This window comes from Pinus tabuliformis, chromosome 8 (assembly GCF_031772625.1).
Source record: "Pinus tabuliformis cultivar Carrire ecotype Pingquan chromosome 8, CPIR1, whole genome shotgun sequence".
Classification (NCBI taxonomy): Eukaryota; Viridiplantae; Streptophyta; class Pinopsida; order Pinales; family Pinaceae; genus Pinus; species Pinus tabuliformis.
The window spans coordinates 699,186,498-699,200,407 of record NC_142294.1 but is presented as its reverse complement, the minus strand read 5'-3'; positions in this window follow the sequence as shown (position 1 = coordinate 699,200,407).

The window sequence follows — 13,910 nt, the reverse complement described above, 5'->3', positions numbered from 1 at the left end:
TGGACATTGAAAATATATATATTTTTAAACCAATGTTGTACATGATAAAATGTCCATCGTATTATTTTGGTCTGATCCTTCCTATTCTCCATGTCTACTAATCCAAGGAGACTTAAAGATATATGATCATGTCCAACAAATGTAGTGAGGCCAAATTCACCAACACGAATCTTATAGTAGGAATTGAGAATGGTGTTGTTGACTTTAACATCGTGATGGATCGCCTGCTAAGGTAAGGTGACATTCTTGAGCTTAAGTCGATTGTTGATTCCCTGAATATTTGGGAATCACACGAACATGGGCGCGGTTAATTTTTTTACTGCGCCCATGTCTGTCCGATCCCGAATATTCATGGAATCACCAATCGACATAAGGATGCCCAGGCGACGTGGGAGACGATGTTGTATCTTTGTTCCTCATTAAAAATATGTTTATTTAGGTTATTGTTTGGCATGTATTCATGATTCAGGTTATTGTTCAGCATGTATTCATGGACTATAATCAAATTATCCTTCTCTTGGTACCACCCCAGAAATAAAACTAATTTTTTTTCCATACATTTCACTACAACCACAAATTTTCTTTCCATTGGTAGAATCTTTATTCAGGAGCACCTCTATTAAGCTCAATTTCCACATTGAACTTATTATGGGCTTCCTGAGGTCTTTGTATATGAACTCCTATGGACTGCCCCAAATGTTCTATATGGTGCTTGATATGAGAGCTTCCTCTACACAAGACTTGTGTTGATACTTGAAGATCACTATAACCTCTATAGCAATGAAAATACAGATAAATTTACTTCTATTAACACTAAAAACAAATAATAACCATCACAAAAACTCAACAAATAATAACGATGAAGTGGTTTGAACTCGAGACCCCATAAAAATGTCCAAGAACATTCATGGTGTCATTTCCCGTTGTGTGCATTCAAAGACATTTTTTTGTTGTTCTCTAGGAGATCATGCTCCGTATCACTTTTATCTCGTCTCTTTCTCCTCATAAGACTTATTATGTATATTTCTTAAGTTTTTTAGAAGATTGAGCTCTAAAAGGTCTTTAGGTTTCAGTAAATTGAATAAATATGATTGATATATTTGTGGAGGTTTGTCGTTACACCAAAACCCGCAGGTGTTGGTAAATGTTACAAACCAGTAACTAGGATCCCCAGGGTGGAAATTACCGATTCTATAGAGGTGCGGTAATTCTTCCAACGCCCCCCGTCAAACGCAACTCAGGGGAATCCAACCTAGGTCCAAGCTCTGATACCATGTGGAGGTTTTCTGTTACACCAAAACCCGCAGGTGTTGGTAAACGTTACAAATCAGTAACTAGGATCCCTAGGGTGGAAATTACAGATTCCATATAGGTGTAGTGATTCTTCCAACAACCTCCCCTTAAACGCAACTCAGGGGAATCGAACCTTGATTTTCTCCTTCTTTAACTCCGCAACTGGTTAGTTCTTCTGCATGATTTACTCCCTGATTTTCTCCTTCTTTAACTCCGCAACTGATTAGTTCTTCTGCATGATTTACTCCCTGATTTGCTCCTTCTTTCTCTCCGCAACTAGCTAGTTCTCTCCGGAACTTGTTGTAGGTGTTGAGTCTTCTCATTGATCACCACTATGGTGCATTACCTTGGGATATTCACCCAATAAAGCTATATCATGAGCAATGTAACCTATTTTCTAATGAATCATTCTTTTGTTCTTTCGATTTTCTATTAGTGTTTTTTCTCTGCAAAGTTGTGTCCTTCACTCCAAGACGACTGCGTAGAGAGCGTAACTTCTGCTCAGTGAATTTCTTGGTGAAGATGTCTGCAGTTTGTTCTGCTGAAGGACAGAACTGTAAATCAATGACCTGATCATGTACTAAGTCTCTGATGTAGTGCATATGGATCTCTATGTGCTTCGTTCGTTGCTGTTGTACTGGATCCCTACATAATTTGATAGTGCTCTGGTTGTCACACCAGATGACAATGGGCTGGTGGAACTGGATGCCAAACTCATTGAGGAAGTGTTGTAGCCACAGAGCCTGAATGGTGATGTTGACTACTCCTATGTACTTGGCCTTGGCTGAAGAGAGAGCAATAACAGCCTGCTTCTTGCTTGACCAACAGATAGGGCTAGACCCTAGACTGAGTGAATATCTGGAGGTGGACTTGTGATCAATACTGTTGCTTGCCCAATCAGAATCAGTGAATCCAAGGAGATTCAATGCAATGCCTATTGAATAGTGAATCCCAAAGGTGATGGTGCCCTGCACATCAGAGGATGCACTTGGCAGCATTCCAGTGTAGCTCATGTGGCTCATGCATGTATCTGGAAACTGCCCCTACTGCATATGAGAGATCTGGTCTGGAGTGGGTGAGGTACAATAAGCTCCCCACTAGCTGTCAGTAGAGAGTGCAATCAACTAATGGAGTGTCACCTCCATCCTCAAGGCGGACCCCAGACAGAAAAGGAGTCAGTGTTGGCTTGTAGTCAGTCATGTGAAATCTCTCAAGGAGATCCTGTGCATACTTAGCCTGAGAGAGTATATGCCTGTGGCATCCTGGCTGATCTCAAGACCAAGAAAGAAGTGTAATAGACCCATGTTCGTCATCAAGAACCTATCATGCAAGGCCCTCTTGACTGCAGCAATGGCTGAAACCGAGCTGTCGTTGATCAGGAGATCATCCACATACAAAACTAAGATAAGAAGAGAATCATGTGTCCTGAGCATGTAAACATTCAGATCAGACTTACATCTTTCAAATTTTTGTGATAAGAGAAAAGAATCCATCTTCACATACCAAGCTCTCGGGGCCTGCTTAAGGCCATAGAGAGATTTCTTCAGTCTGCAGACCAAAGATGAATCTTGAATGAAACCATGTGGCTGCTCCATGTAAATCTCCTTTGATAGGTCTCCGTGAAGAAAGGCATTCTTTACATCCATCTGATGTACTTCCCATCCCAGGGCAGCCACAATGGCAAGTGTAAGGCATATGGAATCCATCTTTGCTACTGGAGCAAAGGTCTAATAAATGCCATGCACTTGTTGGAAGCCTTTAGCTACTAACCTTGCTTTCCGTCTGGTGATTTTCCCATCTACAGCACTCTTGGTCCTGTAGACCCATTTGCATCGAACAAGTTTCCTTCCTGAGGGAAGGGGGACCAAATCCCAGGTCTAGTTCTCGAGGAGGGAGTTATACTCCTCCTCCATGGCAGACTCCCAAGATGGATACCCGGCAGCCTCAACATAAGACTGTGGATCAGAAGACTTAACCAAATGACAATGCCAGGATGGCGATGGTTCAGTGGCAGTGAGGACAAGAGGAGGCTCAATAAACTCTGAGCTAGTCCTCTGCAAATTAGAATTATCCCCCACAAGACCATTTCTAGTAGCTGGGTGGTCTTGTGCATATATCTCATGTAAACTCCTTGTTCTCTGATTTATGACAGGGGAATTTGATTCACTGCTGGAAGCCCAATCTGGGCTTGAATGTGGATCATCATATGTATTATGCATGCACTAGATTTGTATCTGAAGACTCTGTCTTTGCATCTGCATGCTCTACCGTGGCATCTGCATACTCTGTATCTGCATCTGAGTGTATTGAGTCATCATCTCGGACATGAGGTAGATAAAAGGTGTCTGCATGTGGCAATTGAGGTGCATGCGAGAGACTTTCCTCAAATTTGACACTTCGCTCAATGATGAGCTTGTCTGTAGAGGAAATTAGGAGTCGGTATCCCTTCACATCATCAAGGTATCCAACAAATATGCACTCAATTCTCTATGGATCAAGAGCTTTCCTCTTTTCAGAGGGGATCCTAGCCCATGCTCGGGAGCTGAAAACACGGAAGTGGGTGACCTTTGGTTTAGTGCCGCTCCAAGCCTCAAAGGGGGTCTGATCCTTGATATACCTATGAGGAGATCTGTTCTGGATGTAGTTAGTACAATTAAGTGCTTCTACCCATAGCTTATGAGGCAGTGACTTAGCATGCAACATGCAGGAAGCCATCTCTTTGAGAGATCCTTTCTCTCAGTAACTCTGTTCTACTGCAGAGTGTATGGAACTGTACTGCAACTGTATGCCAGACTGAAGGTAAAGGTTCTAAAGTGTTGTGGTAACATATTCCCCCCATTGTTTGTATGGAGGGCTTTGACCTTTCTCTCTGACTGTGTCTCAACTAATGCTTTGAAATCTTCAAAGTGCACAAAAACTTCAGATTTGTTCCTGAGAAGATACACCCAAGTATACCGTGAGAAATCATCAATAAATGTAAGCACATACCTTGCTTTTTTGATGGAAGGATGAGGAAAAGGCCCCATGAGATCACTATGGATCAAATCTAGAGGAGAGGATGCTCTGTGAGTCTTGCCGGTGTCAAACTTTTCTCTAGGATGTTTGCCAAGGACACACCCTTCACTAACTCCTTTGGAGAAACTGATCTTTGGCAAGCCTTCCACCATCTCATGCTTGCTTAGCTACTACATATACCTATAATTTAACTGACCAAACCTCTCGTGCCAAAGCCTACTACTATCATCAGCATGTGTAAGCAATAAGGAGGATTCAGAGTTAATAAATTCAACAAATGTATACAGTCTGGCTCCATTGTTTACCTCACCGATTGCAATTTTGGAGCTGTTGTGTAGGTCATATATGTTCATTACATCTAGAGTGAATTCCACTCTCTTTCTGGTGCCAGAATGAGTGATCTGATAAACTGAAAGAAGGTTTACCGAAAGTTTTGGAACATGAAGCACATCTTCAAAGCTTTCGTGTAAAAGTTCCACTCTACCTTTTCTGATGACCTCAATAGGTGAGTCATCTCTCGATGATGGGAGGTCCTTTGCATTCATCCAAAGAGGAATAGACTTCCTTTACAGTAGCCATATGATGTGATGCACCAGAATCTATAATCCATGCATCAGGGGAAGAATTAATTGCAACTAAAGCATGAAAATTGTTACCTTTCCCGTGTGGTGGATCCTCAGTTTTCTTCTTGGCGCCCTGAGGGATGTGATCCCCAAGGTTGTGCTTCTAAAGGATTTTTGCCATTTGGTAAATTTGTTTCTTCATGCAAGAGGATTCTGGATGGAATCCTCTTTGACAGTAGGTGCATATGTTTCCTTTCTTCCCTTTCCCATTTCTCGAGCCTGAGGAGTCATTGAAGGGCTTGGTGTACCCTCCCTTCTCTAGATGGGAATGCACTTTTCCCTTGTCTTTTTGCTGCTGATTTTTCTTATTTGAATCAAATCTGTGATTTTTATTGTGGCTGCCATCATGCACAGCAAGTGCATGCGCTTTTGGAGGTTTGATTTTCCCCATGCCAATGAGTTTTTCTTGCTCAAAAGTAAGGGACTCCATGAACTCTTTGAGAGAAGGCATACTGTAGGATTTACCTGTTGCGAGCCTTACTTAATGAAATGTAGACACAAAGATGGAGTATTCCGGTCCGAGCTTTGACATAATAGAGAGAATTTGGAAACTCTCCTCCTTGGATTTGTCAATTCCACAACCCTTGAGTTGCAGCAATAGATCATTACATTTGGTGAAGAAGTCTTGAATTCTGTCATAGTTCCGTGGATCCAATGACAGCAGCTCCACTTCGAGCAAATTCCCTTTCATCTCATCCTGTTTCTCCTATAGTTCTTAAACCTTTTTCCAAATCTCATTGGGAGTATTGCAGGAAAATAGATGAAACTGCAACTCTGGAGAGATGCACATGCATATGGATCCATGGGCCTCATCCATACGGTTAAGGTACTTGGATTTCTCTATGGCTGAATTGGGTTCCACTTCTGCAGCCATGGTAATCCTGTACAACCATTTTTGACGAAGGTATCGAGCCATTTGGTCCTTCCATTCATGATAGTTGTACAGTGTTAGGATCGATGTTTTGGGAAACTCCATTTTTTTGTCGATATTCGATCTCCAAGCTGTAATACCTAAAAAATAAAGTACTAGTGCACCTTTTATCTAGCAAACTGTGGGCTCTGATACCATGTGGAGGTTTTCCGTTACACCAAAACCCACAGGTGTTGGTAAATGTTGCAAACCAGTAACTAGGATCCCCAGGGTGGAAATTACGGATTCTACAGAGGTGTGGTGATTCTTCCAACAATATTGACAACGATGAATTCAGGGATGTTATCATTTCTAAAAAATTCAAAATGAAGGAATCAGAATAAAGAGAGCGATAGGTCAAAAGAATTGCTAGACTCACTACCAATGATTTTTTGACAAATTAGGGTAATTTTTAAGTCACATAAAGTAGCCCAAGGAAGCTCTCAATAAAGAACAGAAGGTGAACCAGGATGTAGAGGATTTCTCTAATTGGATAACTAATGTAAGTGATTAAATTGAATGTTACGAAACTGGATAAGGTGTATGGATGGTAATCCATATGACAGTTACGCAGAAGCCAATAGAAAGAACAATTGTGAATGATTTCTTAGTAATTATACATGCAAATGCAAGTTATCTGGACACTCGCAAAAAGAATAACAAGTGCACAAAACTTGATTGATTGAACGATGGTTTAATTATGCTCCAATGTACATGTTATTGTCTTGTGTGAAGTTTGTAATAAGACTTTCAAATTATGAAAATATTAGAAGTTTAAAATATAACTTTATACATATAGTTAAACAGTATATAATGTATTGGTTAAATTGAACTAATAGTAATCAACAAGAAAATCAATTGCTAAAGTCCTTCGTTGGTAGGGATGAATAATAGCCATGCTTTGCATTTCTTTATGGTTTCAATGTTTATCCTTTATGAACTTGAAAATTTTGGGATTTGATAAGAATTATTTTGCATAAATTAAACTTTTAAGATGGTAAAGAGTATTTGGCTACTAGTGGGATTATATTAATATTATATTAATTCACAAGAAAAATAATACATTAATTCCAAGGAAGATTGTTGGATCTTGAATAGGATTTAAAAAGAGCAATTAAATAAAAATAACACAATAATTTAAATTAAATGGTCAATAAACACATTATCTAGATTAAAAAAACCAGAAAAGTTAACTAAATTATAACTTTATTTTAAATTATTATTCTTATTAATTATAAAATAATCAATATGTGTTAAACATAAAAACATCTAACATTGTTTTTATCATTGGATATTCACCCCCACTTTGCCATGAAAATTCTGAACTCGTAAATATATTTCTTTTTAAAATACCATGGCTCATCAATACCACATGCCCAATATGACATGTCTTGATATGAAATTTAAATTATTTAAAAATGTATAACTAACATGGTTATAAATTTGATGCCTTGATGTGTGAATACTACTACCAACGTTCCATGGAGGTTAAATCTCTCCCATCCGCACTAATAATTAAATTTGAATTGTTAAAGAATTATTATGAAATAAACACACTTATAACATCAAAATATAAAACAAAAATGACATGACAGAAAAGAAACAAGCAAATAAAAATATAAAGTGAAGTGACTGCATTGAAGGAGAATAACAATTTTTTAACAAACTAAAAAACTAAGAGAGTTAAGTACATATAAAAAACACAATTCCTGGGTAACACCCCTATGGCTCTGCCTTTTAAATCATTTACTATTTTTAGATATTGAACTATCATTTTTATTAATGGCAGCGTAAGTGATATAAGTGGATATTGGTGGCCACCCACCTATCCCACCTAGACCTCCAGTCAGTTTCATTTGTTTCCTTGTGTTAGCCTCCTGTTGCGGCAGGTTAATCATCTTTCATGATCGACATTTTTACATGCCAAATATGTCATACTTTGCTTGCTGCAATGCTCCATATTTGCTACAGATGACCAGAGAAGTATCCGTGAAAGTGAGCTAATCTAAATGCCACTGCTTTGTTCCAGTCTTGATGAGTAATCCATTTTGATCAATTTTCAAGTATGGGAAGGCCAAATAGCTTAATCTTGGCTTCCCTGGGTTTCAATTTCATGTTGTAGAATATAGAGAATGAACATCTGTCCAAACAGCTTAATCTTGGCAGATTTGTAGTTAGGTAGAGAAACAAGGGTGCTCAACAGCTTAATCTGAGCCCCTGGGTGAAATAAGTGTAGAAGTAGATAGGAGCACAAACAACAAGAAAGAATGAAAAGCTGGGTATGCTAGTTCGAGTGCACCCAAACCAAAAGAAGAGAAAATGCTAGGTGAGTAGGTCGGGTAGGTAGCTTTGTGGTTGCAGAATGATGGCTTGTGATCCATTTCATATTGTCAAGTGTTATATCTATCATATCACAAGTTGAAGGCAGTTGTTCAGTTGAAGGACATCAAGAAATGCATGTCTAACTTCCCCTTCTTCCTCTTTCCCCAAATCACTCATTAACTTCCCCTAAAAAAGGCCAATATCTGCTTGATACCTCTTAATTTCATCATTCTCCATATCATCTGCCTTGGTGAAGATCTGCTTCACTAAAGGAATGTTCACACTTCTTCTATCAGTCATTTTCCCCCATTGATAGCCTAAGACATCATTCTTAGCGCTTTTTCTCGTCATTATCATATTAACTACTAACTTTATTATATAACTCCCCTATATATTTATCCCTCCCCCTGGTTGAAAATAACCATATACATCCTTGGAAATTGCTAAGTTTATCTGAAACTCAGAAGAATCCTCACTTCTCCCCTCAAACCATCTTCTCATGCATTTTGGACCCTTTCCGATGCATAGAACCCTTCATCACCCCCTAACTATCTTCCAAATGCATAAGGACTCATTCCTTTGCATAATTCTCCTTCACATGTTTAAAAAATCACCCCTTTTACCTTGGTTTGTCTTTAGAAGGCATGAAACCCCTTTTGCCCACTAAACCCCTCTCAAAACCACATCACTTTCCTCCTAAGTGCCTTTGGACTCCTTCCAAGGCATAAGAATACCCAAACCATGTAAAAACCTTCAAAAAATTGAAAAATCCTCCTTTTTGGGCCATCGGACCCCTTCTGATGCCCTAGAGATCCATTCAAAGCACTTTCATCACCCCTCTGAATTCATTTACCTTTGCATTTTAATAAAATGAATGCTCCGATGAGAAAAGGCTCTATTTGTTCCCCCTCCAATGTGTTTTCGCTATCGGGAGGGGAATGTGGCATGTAACGAACATATTTGGAATTTCTCTGAAGGCAGGTGCCCTCCCTCCGATGCGATATCGCTGTCGGAGGTCGGGCGATAAAATGTGTTAACTCTATGGTGCATTTCCGAAAGCCTGGGCCGGACCCGATTTCAAATAATAAAGGGCTTGTAAAGTCATTTTGGGTCCGATGGGTTTCGGCGTTTCTATGTGGCAGCCCCATGACCCCGCCGATAGCGAAATGCCGACGTAATCTCTGCCGTCCATCGCCTTCACCAAATCAATGGCACATGTTTGATCGGCGGTCACCCCTTGTGTTTGGCTCCGACCAGTGGAGCCGAAATATTATAAAGGTGCAGCTTATGAGGTTTTCGGGTCTGTAAGGGCCCCTTGTGCAGCGAAAGGAAGGCTCCTGACGAGCTGGAGCTGAAATGGTATGTAAATACAGTGTTAAGGGTTTCGGGTCCGCGGACCTGTTTCAATTGTAAATCCACTGATATGAGGGTCCCGATGGGTCAGACCCGAAAAGAGATAAAGTGGGTCTATATAGCATATCGGGTCTGCCATTTTTCAGCTATCACACAGATGCTACCCCTCGGTCCGCCCGACGCCGATATGCGATTTAGCACCAGCCGTCGGATCGGGCCCCCAGATCAATGGCCCTGATTTAATCGCAACACTCCCCATGTATCGCTCCGACTGGGGAAGCCGAAATAACAATAAAGCATGGTATATTACCATTTCGGGTCCGCAAACCAAATTCTTGTAAATCCGCTGATATGACATCGCTGATGGGCCATACGCGATTCCAAATAAAAGGAAGGGCCTATAGCATATCGGGTCCGCGCAGTTTCGGTGATTGTTTATGTGCCACCCCCTGGTCTGCCCCGATGCGATATTGCGACGAGATCTGGGCCATTGGATCGGCCCGTGCCAAATCCAACGGCCAGGATTTAATGATTGCTACAGTGTCCACTTAAGCACCAATTTTTCACAATTTCACAGTATTTTGAGAGCATTTTCATATTATGATAAAATGGCCATTGTTTAAGGTTTGTGTGCAGCGGTCCCGCCCGCCACAACCAATAAGGGAAATCATACATCCTTAAGCCATTTAGGATCGCTCCAAGACCGGTTTTGCTCCAGGGGGCCAGTGTCGGCCTCGGCACAGTTGGCAACACTTTTTCCTCCTGTTTGCACCATTTTTCAAAAAGTTTAAGGCTAGTTTTGATCAGCCAGAGCGCCGATAGCATTCCAAAGGCCAAGGGAACCTTTCCAACAGTTAATTTTGCATTAAAAGGCAGAAAAGGGGCGATTTGACAGCGTAAAGTGTATCAGAGGAAAGAGAAGGCTCAAGTGCATGTCAAAGGGTATCAGGAAAGCGGCAGAGAGTATCAGTATTGCGGTTCAAAGAAGATGAATTCAAAATGGCCCCAGCAGATCTAGCAAGCTATCATTGAGCCGTATAGCTCACCAAATCACAGATTTTGGCCATTTAAGGCAACAAGACCACTTGAAGGTAGATTAAAGGATTTTCAATGCAGATTTATGACAAGTGCAATGGTCCCAGTCACATTTTGGAGCAGCGCTGCTTCCTTAATTGTGCAGTTATCACATAGAGGACAGTGCATGGCTCAAGGCACTCTTTCAGTCCATTTTTGAAGCTGCAGGACCCTATGAGCCCTAAAGAGCCATTTTGATGAAGCTACTCCCTCATGCGCAGCTGTTTTAAGTTATTTTATGCATTCATTTCCAGCAAAACTTAGCATTAGAAGCAGTTATTGCACAAATCTTTTTGATCTATTTTGATAGATATTTTGTAGACATTTCCTCTATATATACCACCCTCTGCACTGTTTGAAGGGTTGGTTGGTTGTATGACTCCTCTGGAGACTCGCTCTGTATCTGATATGATTTCTTTAATCAAAGACTGCTTAAAGCTTGGAGGATGGATTGTTTGAAGTGTTTTAATGGTTGAAGAGTGAATGATGGAATTCATGTGCTACTATATGGATCAATAAGTGTTTCTCACCTCTGTTATTTCAATTTCATACATGCTCAAGTCACAGAACAAAAGATTGGTCTAGAATTTGCTTAGCTGCACTCTATGCTCAGTTTCCGTGGCTTCTTAATGTTTTCCTCTTGATTTAGTCATAAATATGAGTTCCTTTATGGCTCATGTTTGATCGATTTCACATATCAATGACTGTTGTTTAAGAATTCTTAGCTGCTCCTAGATAGAGCTCATTCATCTTCCCTCTGTTAAGCTGAGTGAGAGATTCTTTATTGCCTCTCATTCCTTAGCCCTCATTCTATCCTTTTAAACTTAAGTGTTGTTTCACGAGCAGCTACCTTGCTCCTCATTCCTCTTGTGACCAAGAAAACGCACCAGCAGTCCTACTCCATGACTCCATGCCCAATGGTTTGAAACTTACCACACTATGCATTGCCTCTCTACTTGAAAACCTCCTCCTTCCCACCAAACATAAATGAAAACCCCCTTGAACTCATTAGCTAGCCTAATATCATCTTCAACAAAGCTAAATCATAAAGAGAGAGCCCTCTCTGACTGCAGGTAGGCTAGGACCTGCAGTCCAAAGATTGGTTTGTGGTTACCTCGGCCGTATCCCTTTAAGGAGCTTTAGGGACAACCTGAGTGATAACATAATGGCGACTCCATTGGGGACCATCCTCAGATAATTTCACAAATCAAGTTGGAAAGCTCCACTGGGAAAGAACCAGACCTTCAAAAGTTTCTTTCTAACCCATACATTCTTAGAAAATCCCAAAAAACAAGCCAGAAGCTGGCTCCCAGGAAGAATTCACGTTATACAAGGTCAAATCCAGACCCAAATCCTACAGCTGCCTTTGAAAATCCAAATTTGATCCAAAGAAACCTCAGGAAATTAGAGCTAAAGGAGGATTTTGCTGATTCTACTCCTGTGATAGTTCAGCCAAACTGTGGCCCAACCCCTGCCAAAGTTTTATTTCATTCAACCCCTAGTTCCCCTTGTTCATCATCCACGTCTCAAAGCACTCCTTTCACACCTCCATTCACTACACATACTACCACTACTACTCCTATTATCCCAGTTGTTCCTATTGTCCCTCTTATCCCTGTGAATATGGCTAACAGATATGCACCTTTGCAATTACCTGCTAATCCTGGAGCTATGCCTCAGGATTATCAAACTAAAATCACATATTTTGATGGCACAAGTGCCTGCACAGCCCTTCAGCATATAAAGAAAATGCAGGATTACTTTGAAAGCTATGAGATTGACGATGATAGTGTGAGAATGAAGATTTTTGTCCAAAGTTTGACAGGCGATGTCAGGACTTGGTTTAGAGCACTCCCATCTAATTCCATGTCATTTATCAACAAATGGGAGAAAAAGAAAGACCCCTTGCACATACTAGCTGAATATGATACAATCAAAAGAGGTCCACAAGAAACAGTCTTGGACTATTGTGCAAGGTTCAATAGCGTTTATAATGCTATCCCACAAAACTTAAGGCCCCACCTGACCTTGCCTTATATAAATTCCCTGATGGATTCGACCCAGATATGGCCTACCAGTTAAAAGAAAGAGCCCCTAACAGCCTTGCTGACATGCAAAACGTGGCTGTCACTGTGGAGGCAAATTTAATTGCCAAAAGAAACAGAGCTAGAACTGAGAGAAGAACCACCTTCAAGGAAGAGCCCTCAGCCTTAGATCAAAAGCTAGATGCTATTATCAATGGCATGCACAGGCTGGGAGACAGAGTAGAGAGTGTTGAGAGGAAATCATCATGGGATGGGCAGCAAGCTAACACTATCAGGAACCCAAATTTCAGGAAAAATCAAAATCCAAATGCTGGTAGGTCTAGCCCAGACCATGATATAAGACCTCCTTTTCAAGAAAACTACGCAGAGGCATCCACTTCTAATGAACCCATAGAAGACACTCACATGAACTTAATGGATTTGAAGGGTGAGCAACAAATTTTTCTAACCCAAGAAGACCAAGATGACCATGAGATAAATCAATTTCAGACTAACTCTGGTGAGTCTTTTGACTTTAAACAAGGTTATGATTCAGCTATTTATGAAGTCCACAAACAGTATAAGCTGAGGACAAGAACCATAGATGTGCCCGAAAAAGTTAAACCAAAGGAGGGCAAACAGCCCAACCAGATTAGAGGCAAGGCTATTATAACATAAACAGCTGATATAACTATCCCAAACCCGCACCAAGTGACTGTAGAGGACATAACAGACATACAGCCTTCTTTTGATCATCCTCTGCCACCTTCTTCCTCGAAAGAGAACTTGAACAACGTTCCAAAAATCCCTCTTAAAACTGAAAAACCGCAAGAAATCGATTCCCATAACGTTGATATACAAGAGAAAATCGCTAATAATTCAAATGAAAAAGAAAAAATTGTCGTCATCAACACCAAGACTCCATTGGAAAAGCCATTTAATTTAGAGGCAAAGATTGGAAAACTTAAAATATCCATCCCCCTCTCAGAACTTGCCAAACATGATGTGTATAGGCAACAAATTCAAAGATCACTTCAAATGCCAGAGGTCAAGGATGATGTAAATGTGTTAGATGATACCCCTAAGCTGATGTTTGTTCTTGAAGTTAATGGACAATCAACATATGGATCTGTTCCACCCTTTTATGTCAGTTTGCACATTCATGACAAAGTCTTGCACAATGCTATGTTTGACTCAGGTGCCTCACACAATCTTATGCCCAAAGTTGTAATGGAGAAACTAAACCTTGATGTCACAAGACCCTACAAAGATCTATTCTCCTTTGACTCAAATCAG